Here is a 9727-nt window from a genome sequence, read left to right as displayed (position 1 = left end):
GCCTCGGGGGGCCCCGATACCATTCGGACGATGTGCGGAGGTCGCATAGCCGCAGGTGCGAGCTCGCAGAAGCGAGCCAACAGCCGCATAAGTGGCCCAACATGGGCAGCCAATAATAGCAGATGTGGAATGGGCGACCGTAGATATGGAGCCGCAGAAGCGGTCAAGGGACCGCAGAAGCGAGACCCGAGCAGGTGCGACTCATCTGCCGCAAAAGCGCCATCACAGAAGCAGCACTGTTTCCGCAGATGCGGACTTAGGCCAGCCATGGGAGGACCGCATCTGCAAAGAATCTTCTGAAGATGCGGAGCCGCAGATGCGGCCCAGTGACTGCAGGTGTGAAATCGCTGGAGGCAGAGTGGTCCATTTAAACGGGACTTAGGCTATTTTGAGTTCATTTGTTACACACTTGGGCGATTTTGGAGCTTTAAAGAGGGGGATTTCCATAGAGCTAATTGAGATAAGTAATTTCTATGCAATGTGGGTTTAATACATAGATCATGGGTAGATTTGGACGTGAAGATTTGAAAATTATGGGTTTAGAGGAATAACCCTAGGTTTTGATAAAAATGAGATTTAACCACGAAAATGGTTATGGAATTGAGTGAAAATTATATATTTGAGTTCGTGAGGTTATGGGTAACAACTTTCTTCAAACAAATTCGTAATCCAGGCACGTGGACCCGCGGATGAATTTTAGGAACCCTTCAATTGGAGTTGGGTAATTACTCTAATAGTGAGAATATGAATCTTTTATTGTGTATTTATTAATTTACATAACATTTGACTAGTTTTGGATTTGTTCGGCACCGAGTTGGGGCTTTAGAGCGAATTTGTGACCGGAAAGTGATCCTTGAGATGAGGTAAGTCTCTTATCTAACCTTGTAAGAGGAAATTTACCCCATAGGTGATTTAAATTAATATTTGCTTCTAATTATGGGGGCTACGTACGCACGAGGTGACGAGAGTTCATGGATAGCTACTATTCATGCTAATGTCCGGGTAGCTTAGGACCCAAATCATGGATTACTTGAAATGTTTGCACCCTACTTGTTGATTTAAGTGCCCAAATTATATTGGAACTTGTTAGAGGAATTGTAGAAGACCGAACTTCACTTACTTAAATTTTTAGCGGATTTCCTGGTCGTTAATGGAAATTTTATATATTGTGTACTAACCCTGTTATAACGTTTAAGTCAAGTGCTTATAAAGTATCCTCTCTTATTGAGGAGTAGGCCGAATACCTCGGCAGTAGATAGATGCATCTATGGATCATGCCACACGTCCCTCGGCAGTGTACACGTTATTCTGGATCGGACCGTACGACCTCGGCAAAAATCGTGCTTAATAATACCCGGAGCATAATCATACTTGATATTATTTTGTGACTTGTGAGGTTATACTTTTCAATGACGGGAATTTATTTGGACTTATTAATTTGTGAAAGAATTATTTGCTCCTCGTTGTTAACGGTTTATTATTATTAATTACATAACTCATGTTTATTTGGAATTTCTGTATTCATATTGCTAGCCTATAGTAAGTGTCGATGTCGACCCCTCGTCACTACTTCTTCGAAGTTAGACTTGATACTTACTGGGTACATGTTGTTTATGTACTCACGCTATACTTCTGCACTAACCGTGCAGGATCTAAGGCAAGTGCATCTAGCGGTCCTACCGCTATAGGTGATTTAAATTAATGGTTGCTTCTAATTGTGGGGGCTACATACGTACGAGGTGACGAGAGTCCGTGCGTAGCTACTCTTCATGCTAATGTCCGGGTAGCTTAGGACCCAAATCATGGATTACTTGAAATGTTTGCACCCTACTTGTTGATTTAAGTGCCTAAATTATATAGGAACTTGTTAGAGGAAGTTTAAAAGACCAAATTTCACTTACTTGAATTTTTAGCGGATTACTTGGACTTATTTATTTATTTGGACTTATTAATGTGTGAAAGAATTATTTGTTCCAGGTTTTTAACGGTATATTATTATTAATTACATAACTCATATTTATTTGGAATTTCTGTATTCATATTGCTAGCCTATAGTAAGTGTTGATGTTGACCCCTCGTCACTAATTCTTCGAAGTTAGACTTGATACTTACTAGGTACATGTTGTTTATGTACTCACGCTATACTTCTGCACTAACCGTACAGGATCTGAGGCAGGTGCATCTAGCGGTCCTACCGGCGCGTCCCAAATATCCTGAGGCCTAGTGGTGAGCTATTTCTCGAGCCGTTCTGCAGCCCCTAGAGTCTCTATTTTGTATTTATATTCTGTCTACTTTATTTCAGACAGTAGTTAGAGTTTTGTATATTCTACTAGTTACTCATATACTTGTGACACCAGGTTTAGGCACACACACTAGTAGACTTTATGGTTTTGGAGTATTTACATATTTATGCTTGCATTCATATGCTTTCATTTTATTCATTTGACTCTCTATTTCTCAAATTTCTAAATAAATGGAACTTAATTACTTGTAAGCCTATCAAAAGAAGTAATCACGTAGTAAATTCATCATAGGCATGCCTAGCGGCGACGTTAGGCTCCATCACGGCCTATAGAAGAAATTGGGTCGTGACAACATGGTATTAGATCACTAGGTTCACATAGATCTCACAAGCTATGAGCAGGCCTAATAGAGTCTTGCGGATCGGGGCGGAGACGTCTGTACTTATCTTCAAGAGGATATAGGGTGTTAGGAAACTAATCTTTCTTCATCGCCTATCGTGCAGTTGATGTAGTACTAAGTATTTTTCTCTCAGTCTCTTATAGATGGTGAGAAGCACACAGCGGATATTCCAGACCATGAAGGAGTTGCTCCCCTTGTTGCTAGAGGCTGAGGCTGAGGCCGAGGGAGGGCTCCAGTTTGTGGTAGAGGATGAGGGCGTCTTAGAGTTGTTCCAGTTACACCACCAGTGGATCCGGTAGAGGATCCCATCATTGAGGAGAAGGATGAGGTGCCTGCAGCAGGACCAGCCCTGATGGATTTCATGTCTGCACCGGAATTCCAGGAGGCCATGGGCCATATGCAATGGTTCATGGATTCTATGACTCGGGCTGGTTTATTTCCAGCAGACCCTGCCACATCTCGGGCAGGAGGGGGCACAGACCCCTACTGCTTAAGCTCCAGGGCACGTAGCTGTCGTATATCAGACCCCAGGTGCACTACCCGTGGGTGGAGCTCATCCAGTTGCAGCAGTTATACCTGAGCCCATACCAGTTGCGGCCAACAATCCATATAGGCTATTGGATAGATGGACCAGGCTATAGCCTCCTGTCTTTGGAGGTGAGCTACACGAGGACCTCTAGGAATTTATTGACCGGTGCAGGGACAGACTGCACAACATGAGGATATTGGAGTCCCATGGGGTGGATTTTACTACTTTCCAGCTGGAGAACAGGGCCCGTAGGTGGTAGCGATCATATCTTCTCGGCAGACCAGTAGGTTCTCCTCCCATGACTTGGGAATAGTTCACACGCCTCTTCTTGGACAGGTATATTCCACTCTCTCTGAGGGAAGAGTTGCAATTTCAGTTCGAGCAGCTCCAGTAGGGCCAGCTGTCAATGACTGACTATGAGGACTCGTCATGCACTTATGATACTTCCGACCGATGCAGAGAGAGTGCGGAGGTTTGTTTCCGGTTTGCACTCTACTAGTCAAGCCACTATGGCCCGAGAGGTGGAGATGGGGACTTCTTACGAGCTAATTATAGAGATAGCTCGGAGGATCGAGGGTGTACGTCAGTGCGGTCGGGAGCACGCTATGAGGGATAAGCGGTTCCGGTATTCTGGAGAGTTCAATGGAGCCCCGGGTGGGGGCAGGGGTCAGTTCGTGAGTGGTCAGTCTAGCAGGCCCACATATCCAGCATTGCCGCCTCCTCGGGGTGCTCCAGTATGACCTTATTTCAATGCCATGCAAGAGACTTCTTACTACCTGCCAACTATCCAGGGATCCTTCAGTGGGTACTCAGTCCATCAGGGTCAGACTCCAGGTCAGCAGTCCACCGTACCTAGTGGTTGCTTCGAGTGTGGGGATCTCGGTCATGTGCGGAGGTTCTACCTTAGGCTTCAGGGCAAGGCAGTACAACAGGGTCAACAGCCTATTATTCCAGCACTAGCTGCCCCACCAGTCATCCGACCGTCCAGAGGTGGAGGGCAAGTAGGTAGGGTTCGTCCTAGAGGTTGAGGTCAGCCAAGAGGTGTTCCAGCCAGATCCTATGCCTTTCCCACTCGACCAAATGCAGCGGACTTAGATGTCGTGATTACAGGTATTATTTCTGTCTGCAGTAGGGATGCTTCGGTACTATTTGATCCAGGGTCTATATATTCATATGTTTTATATTTGTTTGCTCATTACTTGAGTGTTCCTCGTGAGTCCTTGGGTACTCCTGTTAATGTGTCCACACCAGTGGGCGATTCTATTATTGTGGATCGGATCTATCGGTCCTGCATTGTTACATACTGTGGTTATGATACTAGAGCGGATCTTTTGTTGCTTGATATGACCGACTTTGAGGTCATCCTGGGCATGGATTGGTTATCTCCATATCACGCCATCCTTGATTGTCATGCCAAGGTTGTTACCTTGGCGATGCTAGAGTTCCCTAGATTGGAGTGGAAGGGTTCGTCTGTTAGTACACCTAGTTGGGTTATTCTTTTTTGAAGGTTTGGCACATGGCCGAGAAGGGTTGCTTGGCCTATCTAGCCTATGTTCGGGATACTACCACAGAGACTCCGGCGATTGATTCAGTGCCCGTGGTCCGGGAGTTCTCCGATTTTCCTTCTGATCTTCCAGGCATGCCACCAGATCGTGATATCTATTTCTGTATTGATATGGCTCCAGGTACCCAGCCTATATTTATTTCATCGTATCGCATAGCTCCGAGAGAATTGAAAGAGTTAAGGAGCAGCTTGAGAAGTTGCTAGCAAAAGGGTTCGTCAGACCGAGTGTATCTCCTTGGCGTGCACCAGTGTTATTTGTGAAGAAGAAAAATGGGACTATGCGGATGTGCATTGTATACCGCAAGTTGAACAAAGTTACCAATAAGAACAAGTACCCGTTGTCGCGTATTGATGACTTTTTTGGCCAGTTGCAGGGTGCTAGGGTGTTCTCTAAGATCGACTTAAGATCGGGGTACCATCAGCTGAAGATTGGATCTAATGTCCCAAAAACGGCATTCCGGACTAGATATGGCAATTATGAGTTTCTAGTGATGTCCTTTGGCTTGACTAACGCCCCGGCGACATTTATGGATTTGATGAACATGGTGTTCAGGACATATATTGATTTGTTTTTCATTGTCTTCATTGATGATATTTTGATCTACTAGCGTAGCATGGAGGAGCACGAGCAGTATTTGAGAGTGGTACTTCAGACCTTGCGGGAACAGAAGCTATATGCTAAGTTTTTCAAGTGCGAGTTCTAGCTAGATTCTGTGGAATTCTTGGGACATGTTGTATCAGGCGAAGGTATTAAGGTTGATCCCAAGAAGATCGAGGCAGTTCAGAGTTAGCCTCATCCTACCACCGTGACTGAGATCAGGAGCTTACTGGGGTTAGCATGTTATTATCGTCGGTTTGTAGAGGGCTTTTCATCTATTTCAGCATCTTTGACTAGATTGACCCAGAAGGGTGCTCCATTCCGATGGTCCAATTATTGCGAGGCAAGCTTTCAGAAGCTCAAGATTGTATTGACTTCAACACCAGTGTTAGTGTTGCCTCCCAGTTCAGAGATGTATACTGTGTATTGCGATGCTTCACGCATTGGTTTGGGTTGTGTACTGATGCAGTAGGAGCGAGTTATTGTATATGATTCATGTCATCTGAAGCCCCACGAGAATAATTACCATGTACATGATTTGGAGTTGTCCGCGATTGTTCATGCTCTTAAGATCTAGAGGCATTATCTTTATGGGGTGTCCTGTGAGGTTTACACCGATCATCACAGCCTGTAGCATCTGTTCAAGAAGAGGGATCTTAATTTGAGGCAGCGCAGGTGTCTTGAGTTACTGAAGGATTATGATATTACCACCCGGGAAAGGCGAATGTAGTTGCAGATGCCTTGAGTAGAAAGGCGGAGAGTATGGGTAGTTTGGCATTCATTTCAGCGGAGGAGAGGCCACTAGCTTTGGACATTTAGTCCTTGGGTAACAGACTTATGAGGTTGGATATTTCATAGCCCAGTCGAGTTCTTGCATGTGTCGCCGTTCAGTCTTCACTATTTGAGCACATCAAGGCTCGCCAATTTGATGATCTGCACTTGTTGGTTCTCAAAGAGACGATACTACAGGGTGGCGCCAAGGAGGTTACTCTCGGTGAGGATGGTGTTCTTTGACTACAGGGTCACCTATGTGTTCCTAATATTGATGGCTTGAGGGAGGAAATCCTAGATGAGGCACATATCTCTCGGTATTCTATTCATCCAGGGGCTACAAAGATGTATCGCGACCTGAGGCAGCATTATTGGTGGAGACGGATAAAGAAGGACATAGTTGAGTATGTTGCGAGGTGTCTAAATTTCTAGCAGGTCAAATATGAGCATCAGAGGCCAGGTGGCCTACTTCAGCAAATGACTATACCTGAGTGGAAATGGGAGCGCATTACTATGGACTTCGTAGTTGAGTTGCTGCGGACCTTGCGGAAGTTTGATGCAGTTTGGGTCATTATCGACTGGCTGACCAAGTCGGCACACTTCATTCCGATTGTGACCACGTATTTTTTAAAGAGGTTGGCCCAGATTTATATTTAGGAGATTATTCGGTTGCATGGTGTGCTTGTTTCCATCATATCTAATAGGGGCCCTCAGTTTACTTCACATTTCTAGAAAGCAGTACAGAGCGAGTTGGGGACCCGTATAGAGCTCAGAACAGCCTTTCAACCGCAGACTAACGGGCAGTCAGAGCGGACAGTTCAGATCTTGGAGGATATGCTTAGAGCATGTGTGATTAACTTTAGAGGGTAGTGGGATCGATTCTTGCCTTTGGCCGAGTTTGCTTACAACAACAGTTATCATTCCAGCATCGAGATGGCTCCATTTGAGGCTTTATATGGTCGTCGATGTTGTTCTCCCATCGGATGGTTTGAGCCTGGCGAGGCTAAGTTGTATGGTACTGATTTGGTGAGGGATGCCTTGGAAAAGGTAAAGTTAATTTAGGAGCGGCTTCACATAGCACAGTCCAGGCAGAAGAGTTACGCGGATCAGAAGACGCATGATTTATCGTTTATGGTAGGCGAGAAGGTTCTCTTGAAAGTCTCGCTGATGAAGTGGATCATGAGGTTCTGGAAGAAGAGCAAGTTTAGCCCAATGTTTATAGGTCTTTTTGAGGTGTTGAGGCGAGTTAGGGAGGTTGCTTATGAGCTTGCCTTGCCTCCCAGTCTATCGGGAGTTCATCCGATTTTTCACGTGTCTATGCTCCATAGGTATCATGCCGACAAGTCGCATGTGTTAGACTACAACACGTTTTAGTTAGATGAGAGTCTGGGCTATGAGGAGGAGCCAGTTGCCATTGTTGATAGGCAGGTCCGCCAGTTGAAGTCCAAGTAAAACTCCAGTGGAGGGGCCAACCAGTCGAGGAGGAAACTTGAGAGGCCAAGGAGGACATGCGGAGCAGGTATTCACACCTATTCGGCACTTCAGGTATGATTCCAGACCCGTTCGAAGACGAACGTTTGTTTAAGAGGTGGAGAATGTAACGACCCTACCGGTCATTTTGCCTTATAGATTCATGTTCCCTTCAATAAGGCTACTCATATGTGCTTTTATTGTTTTATGACTTACGGGGATGGTTAGTTCGGGGTTAGGAAGGGTTCGAGTTGAAATCGGAACAATTGGTTCCTTAATTTGGCTTTAAAAGGCTAAGTTTGACTTTGGTCAATATTTTGAGTAAATGGCCTTGGAATTGGGATTTGACAGTTCCAATAGGTTCGTATGATGATTTTAGACTTGTGAGTATATTCGGATCGAGTTTTTGAAGAATCGGGAGCGTTTCGGCGCTTAATATTGATAGTTGGCACCTAAAAGGTTTTTAAAGTTTTTTAAATTTGGTTTGGAGTAGATTTTGGTGCTAGCGAGGTCCGTTTGGGATTCTGAGCTGGGAAATAGTTCTGTATGGTGATTTAAGACTTGCACGCAAAATTTGGTGTCATTCCGAGTAGTTTAAGTATGTTTCGGCGTGTTCAGAGTAAGTTGGAAGAACTTGAAGTTCATAAGTTGATTCAATTTGGTTTGGGGTGTGATTCTTAGTTTTGATGTTGTTTTATGCGTTCCGAGGGTTCGAGCGAGTTTGTTTTATGATTTCAAACTTGTTGGTATGTTGGGCGGGTCCCTGGGTACCTCGGGTGTTAATCGGATGAGGCGCGGAACTCATTTGGACTTGGAAGAACAACTAAAGCACCAGGCATCTAGTGTAATCGCACCTGCGGAGGGCTAGCCGTAGGTGCGAGCTCGTAGAAGCGGCCCAGCATAGGCATCCCAGAAATCGCAGATGCGGACAAGGTGGGCGGAGATGCGCGACCGCAGAAGCGGTCAAAAGACCCCAGAAGCGGGATCAAGTGCAGGTGCGGCTCGTCTGCCGCAGGAGCGGCACCGCAGAAGCGAGCTATTTGTCCGCAAATGCGGATTTAGGCCAGCCAAGTTGTTACATCTCGCGTTTTCATATATTAAAGTTTCGTCGTAAGTTAATCGACGTAAGCTCGGGGATGGGATTATCTTGAGATTATAAGCATTTATGCTACTTATAACACGCGATAAGTAAAGTGCCGTGAAGGTTAAAGGGTGAACGAATCAAAGATAATGAGTTTCGTTGAAGATTGTCGATTTGGAAAACAAATATGGTCCGAGCTATAATACCCAGTATTTATGTATTAGTGTCATACAAGGTACTACATGACCATGATAGTAAGATGTATAAAGTGTATTAAAAATGAGTAGTATTTTAAGTAATTTGAGATAATTCATTGTTATGTGGGTAATTGGTTGATTATTGATTTTTGGGAGATTAATTAATTAATTAAAGAATTAGTGATTAATAAATTAAGACTTGGATAAGTCCTAAAAGAGGTCCCAACGTGGCAGCCCATCTTTCCCAATTTAGTGACTCTTAAGCCACACTTCAAAGTGGCAAAATATTGTGAACTAATGGATTAGTCACCTTGCCAAAGTGGGGTCCACCCCTATAACAAAAATGCCTCCAAATATCACTTAAGGAGATGGATTAAGAGATTCAGTAACGGATGGGATTTGGATTCTCAACAATTTCATATGAAGCTTAGTAACGTGACATTTTCTGATTCAACAAGAATTCAATCAAGAATTCAAGAATTCAAGCTCGTAGCAACATGACATTTTTTTGGCAATTCTAAAGAAGCCCGGTATAATCTTTTTCAAAAATATCATACGGATTTTTTTCTACTCCGATCTTGCCGTCACGAATTTTGTCACAATTGTCGTGTGCTAGAAGGGTTGTCCAGAGAATCGGCTCGGGTATGTTAAGTCCAAGCCCTTCCTTCATTTTGGCATGATCTCGTAATTACATGTATTTGATAACGAGGCACAAAGAGAAGTTCATACTACCGAATTTATATACATTATCCTAGTCTCATAAACTACAGTATTCTTCTTATCAGGACTTCATATTTAATTGAGTATTGTATTCTTCCAGTCAAGAGAGCAGAGAGCCTATATATACAGTATTACAGTATTTTCATTACCATCG

The sequence above is a fragment of the Nicotiana tomentosiformis genome, chromosome 12 (genome assembly GCF_000390325.3).
Source record: "Nicotiana tomentosiformis chromosome 12, ASM39032v3, whole genome shotgun sequence".
Taxonomy (NCBI): Eukaryota; Viridiplantae; Streptophyta; class Magnoliopsida; order Solanales; family Solanaceae; genus Nicotiana; species Nicotiana tomentosiformis.
This window is presented reverse-complemented; position numbering follows the sequence as displayed.